The sequence below is a fragment of the Esox lucius genome, chromosome 4 (genome assembly GCF_011004845.1).
Source record: "Esox lucius isolate fEsoLuc1 chromosome 4, fEsoLuc1.pri, whole genome shotgun sequence".
Taxonomy (NCBI): domain Eukaryota; kingdom Metazoa; phylum Chordata; class Actinopteri; order Esociformes; family Esocidae; genus Esox; species Esox lucius.
The window spans coordinates 20,460,456-20,481,715 of record NC_047572.1 but is presented as its reverse complement, the minus strand read 5'-3'; the positions used below and the strand labels follow the sequence as shown (position 1 = coordinate 20,481,715).

General features: G+C 40.6%; 1 protein-coding gene and 1 long non-coding RNA gene across 8 annotated transcripts in view; one reads left to right on the top strand and one right to left on the bottom strand.

Moving 5' to 3' along the window:
- The window catches only part of il1rapl2 (interleukin 1 receptor accessory protein-like 2), a 245,846-nt gene that overhangs the window by 63,582 nt on the left and 161,004 nt on the right, over positions 1-21,260 (bottom strand). The gene's annotated exons all lie outside the window — the stretch shown is intronic.
- LOC105027333 lies at positions 14,247-20,767 on the top strand. Its single transcript, XR_829279.3, has 3 exons — positions 14,247-15,658; positions 15,869-16,221; positions 19,488-20,767. It is a non-coding gene; the product is annotated as an uncharacterized LOC105027333 (long non-coding RNA).

Genomic DNA, 21,260 nt, shown 5'->3' with positions numbered 1-21,260 from the left:
CAGTGAAATACATTTCTATTCATCTGCATAGATTATGCATTTTATGTCCCTCGTTGATTGGAGAGACAGCAAATTGAGGTTTGGACAACGAAGATGTTTGTTCTCCATCCAACAGTGATGCAGACTGTGGTTAACCACGCAACAGCCATCTACAGTATCTCTAACATCTTTTTTTACGAGACAGAAATGATGCCCTGTCTGAGACCCAGGGACACTAATTCCAAGTTATTAAATAAAACTGAATAAATGTAGTGAATCAAAAGGATATTTTTGTTGTTGTAAGATGATAGGGTAAAGCCAGAAGGCAAATGTCACTGAATACAGAGTTTCATTAATTGAAATGCACAGAACATGCTTAATATTGTTACAGTTTTCCACTAAGCAGACCCATCCCTTCTGAGTGGGCTCTGTGGCCGTCCACAGCGGCAGATTAATTCATTGAGCGCTTTTTTGAGAAAGCTTATTACAATAAGGGAGCAGTCCAGCTGAAAATGCAGTGAATCCCAATATATTTGAATAAAAATAAGGTTAATCCATATGTATGGTATTGACCCTGGGTCAATGTTATTCAAGGCTGACCAAGGTCAGAGGGCAACACGAGACGAACCAAAGAGGAATGATCATTTGGCACATTTCTCGACCATGATAAGATCCTTAGATAAATATTTGAAGAGCAGATTAAATGTGGGCCTGATAGTTACAGGAATGTCAGTTTTGCAAGGTGAAGAATATGTCGTCATGGAAAGTCCTCCATGGCACTCCGTGCACACACTGAGAAACTTCATTGCACACATCCCACACTATCATGAGCGAGAACACGATCATGTGCAAATATGCATATATGTATGCACACACACACACACATATACAGACCATATTTGAGCGCCAAGATACAATCTCCATTAAGGATTCACATTTGTTTTGTAAAAGTCTCTTTACTGTATATGTGAAGACACTTGAAGGTAAATATCTCATTCCTGTAACTTGCCCGTTGTCTCTCGCTTGAGTTAGGTTCCAAAGGCTGTGCACCGTCAGCCTGTAAATATGGTCTCCTGAATACCGTGGTGGCCTGCTAGCACTGAGACAGTTGAGTTGAGTCTGCTACATAAATGGCACATACTGTATTACAGTATTGTATTAACCAACACCATTTTATCAAGGGCTCAAAAAGAACATAGTAATCCATGTAGTGGATTTTTTATACTGTACAAAATATATCTCTGGTCTGTACATCTCTGAACTCTATTCAGTGCCCTCAGTATTTAACGAACAGTAAAGATTTTGTGCTCTATCCTTCAAAATGTGGAACTTAAACCATTACCATAAGGTTAAAGTATAGATAGTCAGAGTATGTTTAGTATTGGAACTCAAACCATAACCATAATGCTCAAGTATAGATAGTCAGAGTATGTTTAGTATTGGAACTCAAACCATTACCGTAATGTTCAAATATAGATAGTCAGAGTATGTTTAGTATTGGAACTCAAACAATTACCGTAATGTTCAAGTGTAGATAGTCAGAAAATATCACAATATGTCACATATCCTTTGCATGCAATAACTGTCTGAAGTCTGCAACACATTGACCCAACCAGACATTGTGTATCTTCTCTGGTGAAGCTCTGTCAGGCCTATACTGCAGTCTATCTTCAGTTGTTGTTTGTTTTAAGTTATTTTGTGTTAAGTTTTTTGCCTTTTGTCCTTCAGCAAATTTAAGGAACGTTCAACTTAATTTTACTCTGGAGATTGACTTGGTCTGTCAAAAAACATTCATATTTTTGGCCCAGAAAACGTCCCAAGTTGCTATATGGCAGTATGTTTGTCAGAATTGTCTTTGCTGTATGATAAAGCACTATCCAATAGTTTGGGAGACATTTGCTCGCACGTATCACTTCAAAAATATTTACAGCTGCTGTTTCAGTCATCAGCAATTACTTCATCAATGAAAATCTGTTGAGCGGCTCCATTGACACACCAGCCCCACTCACCCACCCCCGAGTGAGAATTTAACTACATTTTACAAGATCAGTCAGATGGTCGGTCTGTACTCTTCTAGTTGGAACATTCAGCTATGCAATATGGATCTTGGACACAGTGTAGGGCTGTGTATGTGGTGGTGGGAGCCACATGAAAATAAAACGGTTCCACTTACTGAGAAAGTTCTGAGTATTGTGTCAGTATAGTTCAACACAATACTTCACAGAAGTACTTTATTATAGTTTGGTCTTTAGGGTAAATTATAATTTTTGCCCATCTGTGCTCTTGCTGAATAACAGAACACACACACACACACATACACATAGGCCTATAGAGAAATTTCTTGCTGCACATTTTGAAAGCCCATTACAGGGCTTTAATAGAGGTCACTTAATTTCACTTGTGTGGATAATTCCATTTCAAGCGAAATTTTAGCGAGGTTAAAAGTTGTAATTAGGTATTCATATTTTCAATAATTGTGTAAAATAAAAGATATCGAAGGCCTGAGTGGATTTGTAAATTAGACGACAATTAACTTGATTTTCCCTTCAGGGGTATTTTACTTAACACTGATGTTTGTAATAGCCCAGCATATGGACAGCCGTGGATAAAATAATCTCTGGGCATGGCTTTGTAGTGTATTAACAATGAATTACAAGATCCATGCACATGCCCTTCAATGATATGCCATATGATTTCTGTAACACTACAAACCCCTTGTACCAATCAAGTTGTCAACAACAAGCAGGCGTTTGCTGCTGTCTGGACAGGATTGTGGCCTATGTGCTCTGCTTCACTGTGAGACCATGATTGGCAGGCACGTTCTGCTGCCCGGCCGTGAAGTGGCTGTGGAGAACATTGTAATGGGGTGAGAGGCGGCCCGCTCTCTGATCATGTGTAAAAGCAAAGGCCTCATTTTTATCCATGCAGTTGCTGTGATTAAAAGTAAAATTTCTGGCACGGGTAGAAGATTCACACACCGCCATGTTTAATGAGTTCCTACCGATTACATGTAAAATCCGTAATCGCTTGTGAAAGGTGTCTAATAGACTGTGAATCCTCTCTGCAAGACGTCCGTCGGAGGGGCCCATCTGCATGCATTTCCATCATCCGTTCGGGCCACGGTTCATAAGGAGCTAGTCACAGACCACACATGTTCGCGCTGCTCCACTCCAGCCACCATACAGCCAACAGATGGTGGGACAATTTGTTAAGTGAGTGAATCAATTGCAGGGCAGAATATGGAGCCTCTGACCACAGTGAATGAAATATAAGGAAGTTAACCAGATCTGTGGTTGTTTCATGTTATAATATGGGAAGTTTCCCAAAGTATCATATTACTGGATCACACACTGGGAATCGCTGAAACCTGAAAATCTAGCATCTGTTTGCATTGATTTTCAATAAATTGGTCCCAAACCTTTGCATTACTAGTCAAACTGTATTACTGTATAGTATAAGAGGATACTATGCAGAAAGCCTCCCACTAAGTGGATACTAAAGAGCTGGTTCATGTGGAGAGGGTGTGAACAGTCTGAACTACACAACTGAACACCAACTATTTTTCCTCATGCCCATCCTGCCAACTGACTTGCACATTCTGTTGGGTGGCCATGGCAACGAATAATTTTCAAATCCAGGCTTCAAATTTCTTTATGAAGTGGTTATTGTTCTGTTTCTTTGTGCGTGTAGCTTTTCACTCGAGATGAAAGAACAGAATGGCATCAACTCTACGGTTAATCGCAAGATCTAGTTCATTAATTTAGAACTGGCAATGCAGCTTAATTTTTAAATGATCCACAAGAGAAGCTTGAATAAAAAACTACTTTCAAAAATAATGATTCATTTTTTTTTGTAAACGAATGGTTAGGGCTGTCCAAAAATGAAAACGATACATTTTCAAATTTTTTGTAGGTAAACTTAAGAATAATTTTCCATTTAAATATAGGTGTCTTATATAGGTGACTTAAGTCATGAACAGACATATTATCCTTTGATTTTAAGGGAAGGATAATAATCGGTATCAGAATATTTTAATAATATTTCCCACCACAAAAGTTCAAAGTAACATCCAGATACCGTAGGCCAATTCCCTCTTATCAATGTTTTGAAGTTGACATTTGCCAAAGACAAGCACTCTGCAAGGCAATCGTTAAAGCATCCGGCATTGTAAATGAGTCGTCTGCAAATTTCTGATCGGAGGGTTGACCAGAGCAACACGGGTGATCATTTTCAGGCCATACAATTTGTTTAGTAAAAAACATTTAATAACCTGAATGCAATTAGTTTAATTTAGAGAATCACTTCTATTGTACTGCCACAAAAGGAATTATGCATAACATGATATGAAACGCATTACGATTTTCAAATACAATACATTTATGGGTTTTGTTATGGTAATTTGTTAATAATAATTAGAATTATATCACAGCACAAAGTCAATATTCTCAGACAAAAATGTCCAGCAGCTGGATGTAGTTGCTTACAACTAATATATTTTTGGCTCTTAAATATGAAACAGTTGGCCAATGTGAATTTGGCATTATGCACATACTGTACATGATGCCCGATTCATTGGTACTAGTCCCTTTTAGACAAATGCCTTCCCCTCAACCACTGCTACTCCAATAAAAACCTTGCATGAGATGCAAACTTGCATCTCATGCCACTACAAGTGACTTTAACCAATTGAAAAAGACCCTTAAGTTTGACACATTGATTACACACCACTCCTTCAAAAAATGAACTGTGTATGCTGCTATCTGATCAATCCCTCTGCTGAATCCGTCAAACCTATGTGCATTGGCGTACATGGCGTAGTTGGTAATGTCTACTCCCCTGTATATAGTGCTTAATCCACACACTAACCTAAATGCTGCTGCAATTTTTTTAAGTAAATGTATTCATTGTTAGATGCTTCCAATAACATAGCTTCATTCTGAACCAGGAAATAATAATAATAATAATATTAATTAATGTTATTTATATAGCGCTTTTCTTGGACTCAAAGTCGCTTTACAGGGCAGGTAGATTATAAAAACAGAACAAAACAAAACAAACAAAACAAGATTCAGACACAGATGAGAAGGGAGGGGGGCATGGGGCTATGGATAGGCAGAGGTGAAGAGATGGGTCTTGAGGTGGGACTGGAAGATGGTGAGGGACTCAGAGGTGCGGATCTCTTGGGGGAGGGAGTTCCAGAGCCTGGGAGCTGCCCTGGAGAAGGCTCTGTCCCCAAAACTGAGGAGGTTGGATTTTTGGATGGAGAGGAGACCAGCTGAGGAGGATCTGAGGGACCGTGTGGGTTGGTACCCGGAGAGGAGGTCAGTGAGGTATGAGGGGGCCAGATGGTGGAGGGCTTTGTAGGTGAGGACCAGGATTTTGTAGGTGATCCGGTGGGAGATAGGAAGCCAGTGGAGTTGTTTTAGGACTGGAGTGATGTGGTGCCAGGATTTGGAGCGGGTGATGAGTCGGGCTTCTGTGTTTTGGACCAATTGGAGTCGGTTGATGTTGGTAGAGCTGATGTCGAGGAAAAGTGAGTTGTAGTAGTCCAGTTGGGAGGAGATGAAGGCGTGATGGGGAGACAATGGTGCCGTCAATGGTGAGAGTAGGGTTATTGGTTATGCTGAGTGTGGATTTGGAGCCTATGAGGAGAAATTCTGTTTTGTCGCTGTTGAGTTTGAGGAACTTGTGTTGCATCCAGGTTTTAATAGCTGTCAGACAGGAGTTGATGTTGGAGAGGGGAGGATTGTGGGGGGATTTGGTGCTGAGGTAGGTTTGGGTGTCATCGGCATAGCAGTGCAAGTCCAGGTTAAAGTGGCGGAGTATCTGACCAAGAGGGAGTATGTAGATGATGAAGAGGAGTGGGCCATGTACGGAGCCATGGGGAACACCTTGAGTGACTGTGGCTGTGGCAGAGGTGTGGTTATGGAGAGAGATGAAGTGGGATCTGTTGGATAGGTAGGAGTGGAGCCAGCTGAGTGCAGTACGTTCGATACCGAGGTCTTTGAGTCTGGTAAGCAGGACGTTATGGCTCACGGTATCGAAGGGTGCACTCAGGTCGAGGAGGATGAGGATATTGAGGGGACCGGTGTCAGCAGAGGTGAGGAGGTCATTTAGGACTTTGAGGAGAGCGGTTTCAGTGCTGTGGAGGGGGCAAGGGGATCTAATTGGTTATTAGCATGAAGATGGGTTTGTAGTTGTGTGGCGACAATGCGTTCCAGGGTTTTAGACAGAAATGGGAGGTTGGATATTGGGCGGTAGTTGCCATGTCACAATACTTGTCTACACAGTAGGCATTAAGAAAAATATAAAGCAAAAATAATATACATAATATACATAACAATAAAACTAGCAGCAATTCCAAAGAATGTAGAAATGGGAATACGGACAGTATGAGTAGAAATCTTAAATATTATAAATATAAGTGTAGAAGTGCCAATAAATGGATACATTAAATATGCTAATGTACATAGAAAGTGACCAGAGAAACTGAAATGTTTTATGATCAATATGATCAGTGGCGGTTTTAGCTGGAGGCAACATGGGAGCCATCCAGGGTAGCATCTGTTGTGGAAATTTCTATGCACAATGTATTCTCTCTGAGTAAAGGACTGAGTCCCACTGTTAAGATAGGTACAGGAATGTGTGGGACCTGGTATTTGCATAGGGGACATCTATTGTCTGTCCAGATGCAGATCAATGGGTTTTAGGACAGGATAGGAGAAGATACAACAGGGGGCAGTAAGGTCAGTTGGCCCCTTTGGGTAAACACTACAGTATGGCAGGAAGGATAAGTTGGGGGAAGATAGCATTTGATAGAACAAAGGGAAGGTGTTTGATTGACATGAAACAGACGGCAGCATCTTACCACACCCCTTTTTCCTATGTGATATATACGGTTGAATGAGCTATATTAGTTAGAGGCTCCTCAGACGATTATGTTTGCGTAAGCGGTTGACGCGTCTCTCATAATAGTCTCTGTGCATAATAATTAATAAAACGGTTATGATGTACAAAGAGAACTTTGTTTCTGTGTCCCTTACTCCGAGTGTCGATACATGGAATTACCATCACAATTTGGGGGCTCGTCCTCGGTTACTGATCCTGTGGTCTCCTACTTTTTGGGATTCCTCAGTACAGGTACCCGGACTTAAATTTCGAACTCGGGAGATAAGGACACTTTCTTTTTGCGTTAGGGCGCATGTATACTTGGGGTTAGGGCTCCTTTTTGCGTTAGGGCGCGAGTATACTTGGGGTTAGGGCTCCTTTTTGCGTTAGGGCGCGAGTATGCTTGGGGTTAGGGCTCCTTTTTGCGTTAGGGCGCAAGTGTATGTGTTAGGGCACATTTAAATTCTGCAGACAAGGTTAGGGCCTTGAACATCTCACTTACGGGCCGACGGGTCTATCGACGATGTTAGGGCACGTTGATTGAGATGACAGCGTAAGGGCGCTGGTATTTGTGTTGGACACATTTGGTTTGGATGGTTATGGGATTTGTTAATAGAATAGAGTTTGTTTCGCTGCGTTTGTTTTTTTTTTTTGCTGCTTTTGGTGTTGGGTAAGCGTTGTGGTAAGTTTTCGGCGACGGTGTTTCTGTTTATGGTGTTTGGACATGTGGACAATTGTTCTTTGAGTGTTATTTGGTTTTTCGCGACTGGCTTTTTCGTTCGGTGATGGATGCGCGGCCTGTCGGGCTGCTTGGAGGTGGATGGACGTGGTAAAGTATGGGAGTTGCAGGTGGAAGGCGTAGGCTGCGGTGTGTAGACAGTGTGGAGTGATGGAAAGCTTTGGGACAGTTTGTGTGGAGTTTATTGATCTGTGTTGTAGTTTTTTTTTTTGCTCAGGTTCGATGGCTCGATCCCCTCTGATCGCCCGTCACCCCCCCGCTAGGCCTCCTTGGAGGTTTGCGTAGTCCCGACGTTTCCCTGCAATCGTAGCCAACCCCGCTGGAGGCTATGCTCTATGGCCCTTTTCGTTGTTTGAGTCAAGAAAAGTTCCATAAGTGGGGAGTTGTACACACCAGGTGTACACACCCGTAATCTCCGGTGTTTGCGGCTGAGACCAAAGAAGACTACAGACCCGGGGTTGAGGAAGAAACTTTGCTAACCGCTACGTTTAAATTTATGAAGCTACCGCTAGACATTCGACTGGACATTGGATTTGGGAAGATGCCTGTGCGAATCAAGACAACGGCTCTACAGACGTATTGTTCCCTCAAGAATTGAGACAGTTTCGGTTTCTCATTGGCCTCGCCATGAGCGATCCAACGGGAACACGCAGGAACGCTGAACCGCCTGAGGGAGGGGTGCGGACGGTCAGACAGGGGACCAGAGGGAGCATCAACCGGTGAGATTGTTCCTTAATACAGTTTTTATATGCTTTAGTAAACAATGTGGTTGTTTTTATAAGTCAGATTTGATGGTTTTGTGGAAGTTGATAGATGGATTTGAGAAAGTATGGTGACTAGAAGTTATATTTTGGAGTATTGCAGTCAGGGCGGCTGTAGTTAGAAACATGTCGTTTTTGTTCCGTGTCCTAACACCCATTCCCGTGCAGCAGTTGGACTGAGTGATGGAGTATAGCGTGCTCCTGTATATAATGGTTTTGGATGTTGAAGTGTGGTGTTTTGGTTAATAGCGACTGTAGTTAGGCTTGACAACCATTCCTATGCAGCTAACCTATTGCGTTGCGATTAGTGCTGGATTATAAGCGGTTGGACTGCTTGAACATCTGCAATTTAGGTTGGACTTAAATATGCAATTGAGATTGGATCTCATACTTTCAGTGCCTGTAGAAGGCTCCTGTAAATTGCCGCAATTGTTGGTCAGCTTATGGTTTGGATCAGTATGCTACAGAAGTTGTATATGCACGCGCCACTTGTGTTTGTTGTGTATGTGGTTATGGCCCGAGTCAAGGTCATTTGTCATTATCTGTTTGTGGTCATCATCTAGTAAATGCATTTGTCCATTTTGGAAATCCCTGTGCACGGGGGTTCCGATTGGCTGCATTGTATGTTCCTTGGTAGGATATGTGTTTTTGTTCAAGGTTGTTGTTACCTTGGAAGTTTTGAAATCGCAAGGTTTTGCTTTGTTTGGTGTCCACTGGGGTGTATGCGAAAGTACTGTCTTAAATTTAATAAATGGGATAGATTGGTAATTGGTATAATGCTGCTTCTCTAATTTGGTCCACTATGGGAACGACAGTAGTCTCAAGATGGGGTCTCTAGAATCATGGACGATACTAGACACTGAGGTGTGCTTTCATAATCATTGATTTTCTTAAATGTTTATTTCCTAAAATGTATCGTGCCTAACCATTAAATGAAGCTGGAACTTATCAAGGAAACCTGATCACCTTCCTCGGTAATAGCCAAGCTTATTTAATATGTAGTTTGAGAAGCACTTGAATGTTATATAGCATGTTTTAATAGGCATTCGAAATTGCCTGGTTTGTTCTGTCATGCTTGACCATGTTTTAATAGGTATTCAGGAAATAACCTGTTTTGTTGTGCTTTGTCATGTGTACGTTTGTAATTTTGAGTCAAACGTATTTATTGCGTTGATGATAATGTTTAAAACCGTAAGGCCTCAAGGGGGGTCTGACTACGATGTAGGTAAGCCTTAAGGAAAGTGGTAGCCGACTGTTGTGTGCTGAGCTGTTCGCTAGCACGAGTGGGTAGTCTGAAACCTAGTGATGAATTAGAATTTGGTACAGTGATTTTCTAATCTGGTAAAATAGTTGTTGTCTTACGAAAGGTTATCATATTGTGTTTTCGCTCTCCTTATATATTGTATAAGTGGTAGAATGAAGAATCCACCTGGTGATAGACTTGAACGTTAAGGAGACACGCTGTGTTCCATGAGGGCCGCATATGAATCCAATATAGTCATGGCCTATGAAGAGGGTTACACAGCCAAAGCAAGTTTACTCCCCACAAAATTAAATGACCTATTTTTTTTTAAATGCTAAATTGAGTTTGGTTAAATAATGGAGTTCTCTTGAGTGTTTTCTAACGATAACTGGGATAATACTTGTGTTTTTAAAACCAACGCATGATACTCGTTCATGGAATTTGAATTCTGGAATGGTACATTAGTGAACAAATAGGGTATTGATGTAAAGGTGTTTAAGGCTACATTGAATTTCCTTTGGATTACTTATTGTACCTTGATTATAGTGACGTCATAAATCTGTTTTCTGCCTGGATCGCCATTTTTAAGAGTTTTTTAATTTCCACCATAATGTTGAGTTTTTGTATAGATAATGATAAGCACATTTTTACAAACTGCGAAAATATTAGATAGGTTGGACACTAAATCTAAAATCTTCAGTTAACGAACGATGTAGGCTAAATTGAGAGGATGGTCTGGGGACCATAAACGAACATTTGGCCTTGCTAATGGCTTACCATATATGTGTGGAGCTCAGAGCTTCAGGAAGGGTGGGCAGGTCCACTGGGATGGCTTCCGCCACCCTTAACATTATATCAAGGTAGCATATTACTAAGGGTTAAATTCGAGTGTTCAGCCTGTTCTCACACGTGGTAATTTTACCAACACATGTTCAGTTTTGGGATGATAAAACATTAAGTGAAAGCTGCATAAGTTTTCCTTTTGGTTGCTTTAATGTTTACATTTATGGTTTCGAATCAAATTGTAGTAAGGGTGGAGACCTTGAGTCATCCAACATTGTTAATTGCTAGAACAAATTCGATGTCTTTGCATGAGATATGCATGGAAGTAGCGATTTTGGCTGACCGCCACTATTTTGAATGACGTAGACTTACATCTAAAATTGAGAAAATTCCCTAGAGTTTAGGAGGTAAATTGAGTCATGATGTTTGTTGGTCTCAAATTAGTTTGGCCATTGCCTGTGTAGATGCACATTTTGATGTGCTAATTTGGGAGTTCCTTCACACGAGCGACCGTGTGTGTGGTACGGTTTTTATTTCCTTTGTTTTTCTTATTTTCGGTTGTTTTGGTTGGATATTCAGTTTGCGACGTTTACTGGATGTATGTTAGATTCCTCCCAACTATCGATTTTCTTTTTAATTTCGGTCCTGTAATGGTTCTGCTTTCAAGCTTGAAGTCATTTTCTGTCTTGAAAGCAGGGGGGGATTGTATGAAATGATTATCTATAGTGGAAAAGAGTTGAACTTAGAGTTCAAATGAAAAAGAGTTGAACTTAGAGTTCAAAGCAAATTAAATAGGTACTTAAAGAAGTTACGTGAATAATCTAGTTTGTCAAATTGGGTTTTTGAAATGTATGTTTTATGTGAAATCTAACATGGTTATGGTTGAGTAGAATACATCTTGCCATTTTGAAATGGTGTAGCTAAGCAATACCTAATTTGATGGGTGTGTTACTGTTTAGTTAGTTTAATATTTGATTAGAAGTAATCATATTAATCTTATGCACTATGGAATAAGTGGGTAAAAACGTGCAGGGAGCACATTTTGTTATTCCTTACATGTTTACAAAATTTTGCCATGGTTTAATTTGATATTGAGAAAATAATTCTGCATCAAGTTATATTTCTGGAAAACCAAGTTGAGAAGTCTTACATAGTCTAAAATTGTAAAGAGAGGTACAGACCCACTGGAGCACTCCACTCACTGACACACAAAAAAAAAAAAAAAAACAGTTTGAGATGGATTTTAACTTGTTTGGACTCTTTAGAAGAGAAACAGACATTATCAAAATTGGGTATTCTAATTCTAATTCTGTTCTGTCCTAGTAAGCAATCATGGGAATGTTAATGGTTAACAGAGGTTTCTTTGAGGTGAATGAAGAGAAAAAAGGTTGTTTTACTATTGTCAATGCCTGGGGTGTTTCAAGATAACAACAGTGTCCCTTAGTGATAAGGTGACAATCCTCCAAGACCAGGGTCTGTTATCCTTAGGTTAGTAAACCACCCCCCACTCCAGGGAGAGCCCTGTGGTGGTAAAGGAGTAAAAAGGGGGGGTCATGATTTATGACAGGATTTCAGAGTGTGTTTGATGTGCTAGGATAATAAGAAGAGATTGAGAAGTTCACACTAAGTTTCATCTTGTAGAGAAATTAGGCTAAATAACAGTTATGTTAGCTGACCTTCAAGATGGTGTGAAATGTTTGATTTGAAATGATGTATTTGATCCTATATGTGAAACAGTGGGTGAATTTGATTGTAGTTCCGATACAACACAATCAGATGTAAATTATATAGGTGAACTGAGAATTGTTCATGAACTGCTCTTAGAGAGTGGTACCTCAATGTAAGCAAACTATCTTAACTGATGAGTTTTTGGAACAGTAATGAGATATGTGAAATTGTGTTCTTCTGTTCTTTGTGTTGGTTGTTACACCAACTATAGAAAAGGTTGGAATTGTTATTTTGCTACACTAGCAGAACAGAAGCACCAGAGATGTTAATGTTTTAACGATACTGTTATTGATTTCAACCGTTCTAATCTATTTGGAGAAAAGAAGTAGGGAAATATAGGGTTTGAGTGTTTGGTAGTGTGTGGTTCTAATGTATCAGCGAGATGCAACAAGCTAACGTGATGGACATATGTGATGATGTACTTTGCAGTTGGAACTAATCTTCTCAAGGATAATTCACACATTCAGATACAGAACACTTGAAAGCGATTCAACAAGAGAGGACTTGTTGGAGCCCTGGGAGAGACTGAGCTTGGCTTAAAAGGACAACTGTGGGGTGGCTGAGGTGAGATGGATCTCACAGACACACAGACAGACTGTCCTACAGCTGAGAGAGGAGTCGACTCTGGAGCGCTGCACGTCTAGGTGCCGCACGTCTACAGGATGCTGAGTTCCTGTGAGCTGGACTGACTCGAGTCCTGATGGTTCTGCAATGTGATGGAGAAGGCAACCTCCGACCGAGAGGATGGAGGCGTAGGAAAGATCTACTGCACAACATCATGCTACGCTGATTGGGTCCATACCAGGTACATCTCATCTGCTGTCCAGGTAGCTGAGAGAGGAACCTGGGATCGACGACACGCTACACGAGGATTGCAGTGTTTGAAGGTTAGACGCAGTGAATTGAAGTCACTAAGGGAAAAGTGAATTTTCTGGTGCTCGTAACCAGTCACTTTCTACATGGCCTTTAGCTCTAGAACCTTTAGCTAAAACTGGTCATCTTGGAGTTCACAAGGGAGAACACACAGATTCTCCTGGCCTGGCTGATAAAGCAGCTAGAATGGAGACAACAAGAGCTGTGTCTGCATTTGAGCTGTGAAGGACAACACCTTGGAATACACATCTGACTTTTTCGTTCTGTTACATCGACCTGTCAAAGAAATGGTTCATAACTGACTGTCTGACGTTTGAAGGAGCAGAACAGTTGTGATGACTTTGGAAGGACATCCAAATGGAACCATGGAGAGGACTTTTCAGTGAATCGAGCAGTTGGCATGAGAGGACTTTGTAACAGTGATGAATTGAAGGATGCATTCAGTGATAGGTGTTTATGATGATTTTAACATAAAAGCTTTGCTGTACTATGTTATGATTCTGTATGATGACAATGTGAGATCTTGGTGTCTATACGGAAGGTAATGATCTAGAAGAATGTAAAGGAGGATCCAGACATTTCAGATTTGCACAGTTCTCTAATCACTAAGGATAATAATATTGACTGGGTCATGTTGTTAAAGAGTACTGTTTTGTTGCAGTCTACATCCTAATGAGTGAACTGTTTAAGGTTTGATACCAAGGTTTGACATGGTATCAAGAGGATGGATTGTTGTGGAAATTTCTATGCACAATGTATTCTCTCTGAGTAAAGGACTGAGTCCCACTGTTAAGATAGGTACAGGAATGTGTGGGACCTGGTATTTGCATAGGGGACATCTATTGTCTGTCCAGATGCAGATCAATGGGTTTTAGGACAGGATAGGAGAAGATACAACAGGGGGCAGTAAGGTCAGTTGGCCCCTTTGGGTAAACACTACAGTATGGCAGGAAGGATAAGTTGGGGGAAGATAGCATTTGATAGAACAAAGGGAAGGTGTTTGATTGACATGAAACAGACGGCAGCATCTTACCACACCCCTTTTTCCTATGTGATATATACGGTTGAATGAGCTATATTAGTTAGAGGCTCCTCAGACGATTATGTTTGCGTAAGCGGTTGACGCGTCTCTCATAATAGTCTCTGTGCATAATAATTAATAAAACGGTTATGATGTACAAAGAGAACTTTGTTTCTGTGTCCCTTACTCCGAGTGTCGATACATGGAATTACCATCACACATCCTGCTGGGGGCGGCACGAGGTGTCCGCACAAAACTCACCATTCCAAATTGTGGACATTCGCGTAATCGGTTTTCTATCGCTCATTTGCACATCACGTCAATGATGTCATGTTACCGCACGGGATTGTGGGTCAATTAACCTTGTCGGCGTGGGCGTCCTGATTCTAGTTTGTGAGCTAGGCAGGCTTTTTCATGGGAAAGTCTCCCAATCAGAAGTACATGATGGGGGTTAGTTTGACCTCAGGTCTCCACCCTGGAAGCCTGAGGGAGGGAGGGTAGGAGGACACGGGGGAATCAGATAACGCACCTCTAACACTGCAAAATGTGTCACACTACCGAATGCTACTAAAACACAATTCATTCATAATACTGTGAATATATAGTTCCACAGACATATTGTTGGATTTTCTTTAAGAATAATATATTACCAGTCTGCACAACCACCAAAGTGAATTGGTTTTGTCTTGACTCTTGGTTGACAGTGTTGAAGGATGGATAATGAACGGATGCTTGAATCCCAAATCAACACAAATTGATAAGAAAAGGTCTTAGCCAGTGTTCGTCAACCCTGCTCCTCTGTGCCCCCTGCCCCTGCATGTTTTAGATCTTTCTCTGCTCTGTCACACCTGATTCAAATGATCAGCTCATTATCAAGTCCTTCATTAACTACATCAAGTATGTTATGGCAGGGTGGGATTCAAGCCATCAGGTGCCCAGTTTAGAGAAAAAGTAAAGAAGAAGAGGAGAAACAGGCAAAAGAAAAAAAGGTAATCAGCTATGTATTCTCTTTATAAGTATAATATTATGCATGTAGCTTAATGAAATAGGCTAGTATAACACTGTTATATGCTTGCTATGGACACATAGGGTGACAATATTCAATTTATTGTCCAACTAGCCTACATAACATTGGATATAACTTCAGATAGTTTCATCATGCCAATATGTGTAGCCTGCAGCAAAACAATTACAACCTCACTAGCACATTATTGACTTGGTTAACTTTCATTGAGGTGACATCATAAAGGCTTTCTGTAATTGTATTGACTAGGTCGTGAGCTCAGTAAGGGGAATTTCCAATGCTGTAAGCAAACTTAAAAGGCGTCTGTATTATGCTGATATTTTGTATCTTTTGTTATATATTGAGTCTTCTGGGTTGTCTTATGCCTAGAATTAGCCAAGGAGGTTGTGTGGCTCATATGTTTCTATCCTGAAAGTTTGATAAAGTGTTCATAGTGACTTAAACTGTGCATAAAATGTATTTAGGGTATGAATTTGCATTATTTCAATGCAAATTCAGGGGCACTTCTGAAAAATGTGCCAGAGGGCAGCCATCCACCTCCTCAGCTACACAAGGGTCTTCACCAATGTAATCTGAGCCTGAGGATGAAGACCCACTTCTCCCCAGCAGGATTCTTCAGGTGTGTTTGTGTGATCGTGTGTGTGTGTGTGTGTGTGTGTGTGTGTGTGGGAGGGGTGGGTGGGTACACAGACATGTGTTTATTGTGCATCCCAGTCTTTTGCAAAGATTTAATTTTCTATATGATGATTTTATTATTATGTGGGATGTTCCACCACTATAAATGTTGTGAATAACATGTGTAAACTAATGACCATGTGCTCTCCATTAGAAATGCCCGTAGCAGCACCCCCACCAAACCCTGCTGCTGAGGATGAACCGCTGTCTACAGACCCTGTCTACAGACCCTGTCTACAGACCTTGTCTACACACCCTATCTACAGACCCTGTCTACAGACCTTATCTATGGACCCTGTCTACAGACCTTATCTACAGAAGCTGTCTACAGACCCTGTCTACAGACCTTATCTACAGAACCTGTCTACAGACCCTGTCTACAGACCCTATCTACAGAACCTGTCTGCAGACCCTGTCTGCAGACCCTGTCTACAGACCCTATCTACAGACCCTGTCTACAGACCCTGTCAAATTTGGACACAACTAGTTTGCAGAGGACCAAGTCAGGTACAACCTAGAATTGTTTTCTGAAGGAATGACTGATGAAAGAAGTGCAGAAAGATGCTGTTTCTTTGTTGTTGTTGGTGCAACACTGACCATATTCAGAGGCAATTGTAGCCACCCGTCCCCACCCCTCACCACCACCGCCACTGAATATGGTCAGTGTTGCTGGTTGAAAGCCTTATGGCCAGGAGAAAAAAAACTGTTTGTAAATCTGGAAGCTCCCTGATGCTCCGGTAGCGTTAACCAGACGGCAGCAGTATGAATAGACCATAGCCTGGGTGGCTGTAGTCTTTGAGGATGTTCCATGCTTTCCTAAGGCATAGTGTGAGGTAGATGCCTTGCACAAAGGGTAGATGGCGGCCGATGACTCGTTCCACTGGCTTTGGAGAGCCTTGCCATCAGCAGCGGAGAAGCTGCAGTACCAGGCAGCAATGTAGCCTGAGAGGACGCTCTCAATGGTGCACCTGTAGAAGTGATAGTTTTTGCAGACATGCCAAACATCTTGAGTCTTCTCAGGAAGTATAGTCGCTTTTGGGCTGTTTTCACTGCTGAGTCTGCTTGCCTGGACCGGGTGAGATCATCGTTGATAGTTGATAGACTCTCTCCACTTCAACTCTATCGATGTGTATGGCGCTTCCTGAAGTCCACGATCATTTCCTCAGTCTTGCAGACGTTGAGAAAGAGGTTGTTGTCTTGGCATCATGTAGCCCGGTCCCCTACCTCCTCTCTGTAAGCGGTCTCATGAGACCCAGGATGGTTTTGTTGTCCGAAAACTGAAGTATGGCGTTGGAGCTGTGTGTGGCCACGCAGTCATGTGTGAACAGGGAGTACAGGAGGGGACTGAATACGCAGCCCTGGGGGCTTCGGTGCTCAGGGTCAGTGGTCAGGAGGTGAGGTTGCCCATCCTTGCCACCTGGGGTCAGCTCGTCAGGACCCAATTGCAAAGGGAGGTGTTAAGACCCAGGGTCCTAAGCTTAGGAACAAGCTTAGCGGGCACAATAGTGTTGAATGCTGAGCTGTAGTCCACGAACAGCATCCTCATGTATATGTTGCCTTTATGGTTAACTCTCCTCAGGTCATAAGGCTCCTCAACCATAAACACTGATCTAGGATCATATTGATCACATGAACATTCCAAATGCTCTGATGTCTTTCTATGCACATTTAATGTACATTAGAATATTTCAATGTATCATTCATAGGCATATTACACTTATTACACATAATATTTAAATATATATTGTTTTATATTGTTCATATTTCCCATTCTACACTCTTTTGAAATCCTCAGAAGCAGGATTGCTGCTACATTGTTATGTACTTTTTTTGCAATATTGTTGCTTCATATATTTATTAATTCTGACTGCGTAGATGCCATGTGCCATGTCACAATAATCTTACTGTTGACGCTGTGTTATTTGGTGCATTTGATAACTAAGAATACTTTAGACTTTGACTTTACAATTTTGTACGTACAACCTAATTTACAGAATCAAGACTGTTTTTAATGCCATCCCACCTGAGGGCCCGAAGATCACAGCCATTCAATATTGGTTTTCAGCCTCTCTGCGTACAGAGATTTCTTTGGATTCTCTGAATCTTTTAAATCAATCAATCAAATGTATTTATAAACCCCTTTTTACATCAGCAGTTGTCACAAAGTGCTTTTACAAAACACCCAGCCTGAAACCCCAAGGAGCAACAACAACAATGTTGAAGCACAGTGGCTGGGAAAAACGACTTAAGAGAGGCTGAAATTTAGGAAGAAACCTAGAGAGGAACCAGGCTCAGTGGGGTAACCAGTTTTTCCAAGCCACTGGCTGTGCCGAGTGAACATTTTAAGAGTACAAGTTGTAATAATTTTTGTTGGGGCTATAAATCCTAAGCTTGAATGGAGCAGGAGACAAGAACATTTAGAGAGTGCATTCCTTAGGTTTACAAGGTTTTACAGTGGAGAAGGAGAACTGACCCTACTCCCCCCTTTTAATTATTTTATGTACTGTAGATGATGAGATCCCCAAACTCTTTGCAATTTAACATTGAGAAACGTTATTCTTAAATTGTTGCACCATTTGCCTGCGCAGTCCTTTACAGAGTGGTGAACCCCTCCCCATCTTTACTTCTGAAAGACTCATCCTCTCTGAACTGTTCTTTTTAAACTTAATCATGTTACTGACCTGGTTCCAATTAACCTAATTAGTTGTGAGATGTTCCACCAGGTCTTTTTTAGCATTACACAACTTTCCAGTCTTACATTGACCTTGTTCAAGCTTTTTTGAAGTGTGTTGCTAACATCAAATTCAAAGTGGGCATGCATTTTTTAGGGAAACAATAACATTTCTTAGTTTGAACATTTGATATGTTGTCTTTGTACTATTTTCTATTGAATATAGGATTTATTCTGTTTTTCATCACATTTTATACACAGTCCCAACCTTTGTGTAAATATAGTTGTATAATGCAGCTCAAGATAATTTTATTGACATTTCTGGTTGCCTAGTGATGGACATTAGTACCACTTAGGACACAGCATTTCTTTACAGACTAGGTCTTTTCAGACTAGGTCAGTTGTAAAAGCTGCAGTGTGCCCTCACATATATGGCCGTAACAGAAGCACTTGTTGTTGTGCCACTTTTTCAGGGCCACCAACCATTATGTCTAAAAATAGGTTATTGCACTTTCATTATAATCACATGTTGTAAATTATTGTAAACTATACTGGAAGTGCCACTGATGATTAGATACATGTTGTTTGCTTGTTTATAGACCTATACAAGGTCTTTTGACACAGTAATTTGCTTTGAGTTAGTAAGTTGATGTCATTAGTCCTCAGTGCAAATTTCTGCTTATGATTTGGGATCAATAATCTTTGTGATAGAACTCAGGCTATTGTGACTAAATGGTTGAATTCTGAATTTCTTGAAGTGCATAAAGGGGTACTCAGGGCTACATTGTGGGTCCACTATTGTTGAATTTATACATATATTACTTAGGAGATCCTGTGAAAAGTTTATTTAATGCTGATGTAACTGCTATGTTGTACTGCTGCACATTTTATGATCCAAGCCATTGCCTATTTACATTACAGCCTGACTTCCAAGCTTTAAAGACATCACTCTCGGATTTCAAAATAGTGTTAAATGCAAAAAATATCCTTGACGGATCATAATTTGAATGGGTACTTTCTCAGTAAAAGTATCTTCTCATTTGGCTTGATGAAAAGATTACAGGAAACTCATACTTCAGGGTTGCCTTTCTGGTCTATGCAGGAATTACAATGGTGGGCGCTTGCCTCTCCCAGAGCCCCAGACAGTCACAGCCAAGACAACTATACAGAACCCAAGGAGTTGACACGACAAGAGTTTCACCAAGGCCTAGCTATGCGGTCACCACACAACAGCAGACAGACAACAGCTTATCTGCAAAAAATAGATACAGTATTTGGCCAACCAAAAGAGAGTTAGATAAAGGTAAGTAGAATGTCTAAGGTGATCGGATGGGCCTAAGGGCTAATTTGACACATCGGACATGCATTGTAGCATTTAATCTTATATGCATCATAGCAGTTCAGTCAGTTACATCAGCTGATCTGAGATCTTGAGGTAGTTGTTTCCCTTGCTCAACAAGGCCTGGGGCTTTTCTGGGGAAATGGAAACAACGCTTTGTGGATGACAGTTGTCTTTGCGTTTAGAGTTTTCAGCCCCATGTGAGGAGGTACAAAGAATAAGTCAAGGAAAACCTGATAGGCTAATTCAAAACAAATGTTAGATTGACAATATTTAGGGATTGGCTACTCCTATTTATTTAATTTAAATATGCCCATCATTGAACAGTAATTGTACAATGTATCAGCAAAGCCATTAAGGCTATATATTTTAGACTTTTAGAAAGCTAGCCACCGCAGCTTCTGAGCAAGTCACCTTTGCTAAGTGCCACACGATTTAAGGATTTGCTAACATTATGCAAGGTCTGCTATGTAAATATGTAAAAAAATCTTCATAGGTCCATTGCGGTGCATGCAATATATATAGTTTGCCAGTGCTGTACCTTCAATCATAGCTGGCCAGTTATACTATATTTGCAGTCACTCAAACAAAATCACAATGATGGTAAAAGGTTTGCTAAATAAAACATTTAGCTAATTTTGGAAGACCTGCATTACACAAAATGTTCAGTTGAGCATCATTCTTCCAAAAAACTATTGGTGACAACACTGTACTATGCACAAATTAATTGTTGATATATGTAGTATGTCAAGTGGTTTACATTTTTATATTTTTTTATTCATTATAGGCTATCCCCATACTGGTTTTACGAGTAGATAAAAGTGTTTGTTTGTTTGTGTTTGCCTTTATCCTAAGGTGCACGAGGCTGGAGCCCTCATTGCTAGCTGTGTTGAATTATAACCACCACAGACAAGTCTTGCAGAACTAAATTATGTAGTTCTCCCTAAGTCTCTCGGATAGTATATTACCATGAATGCAATCAGAACACTGTTCAACAAAACCAATGTTTACGAAACAAATTCAATAAAAACTGTTACTCTCTGTAATGTATTGAGGTTCCCATCTATGAGTCTATGAATATTTTATAAACTTTTTTTTTAATCTTCTTTTAGTCCAGAAGATACAGGGTCTCTTCACTAAATAGAAGGTACAGGGTCTATTCACTAAATAGAAGATACAGGGTCTATTCACTAAATAGAAGATACAGGGTCTATTCACTAAATAGAAGATACAGGGTTTATTCACTAAATAGAAGATACCGGGTCTATTTACTAAATAGAAGATACAGGGTCCATTCACTAAATAGAAGATACCGGGGCTATTTATTAAATAGAAGATACAGGGTCCATTCACTAAATAGAAGATACAGGGGCTATTTACTAAATAGAAGATACAGGGTCTATTCACTAAATAGAAGATACAGGGTCCATTCACTAAATAGAAGATACCGGGGCTATTTACTAAATAGAAGATACAGGGTCCATTCACTAAATAGAAGATACCGGGGCTATTTACTAAATAGAAGATACAGGGTCT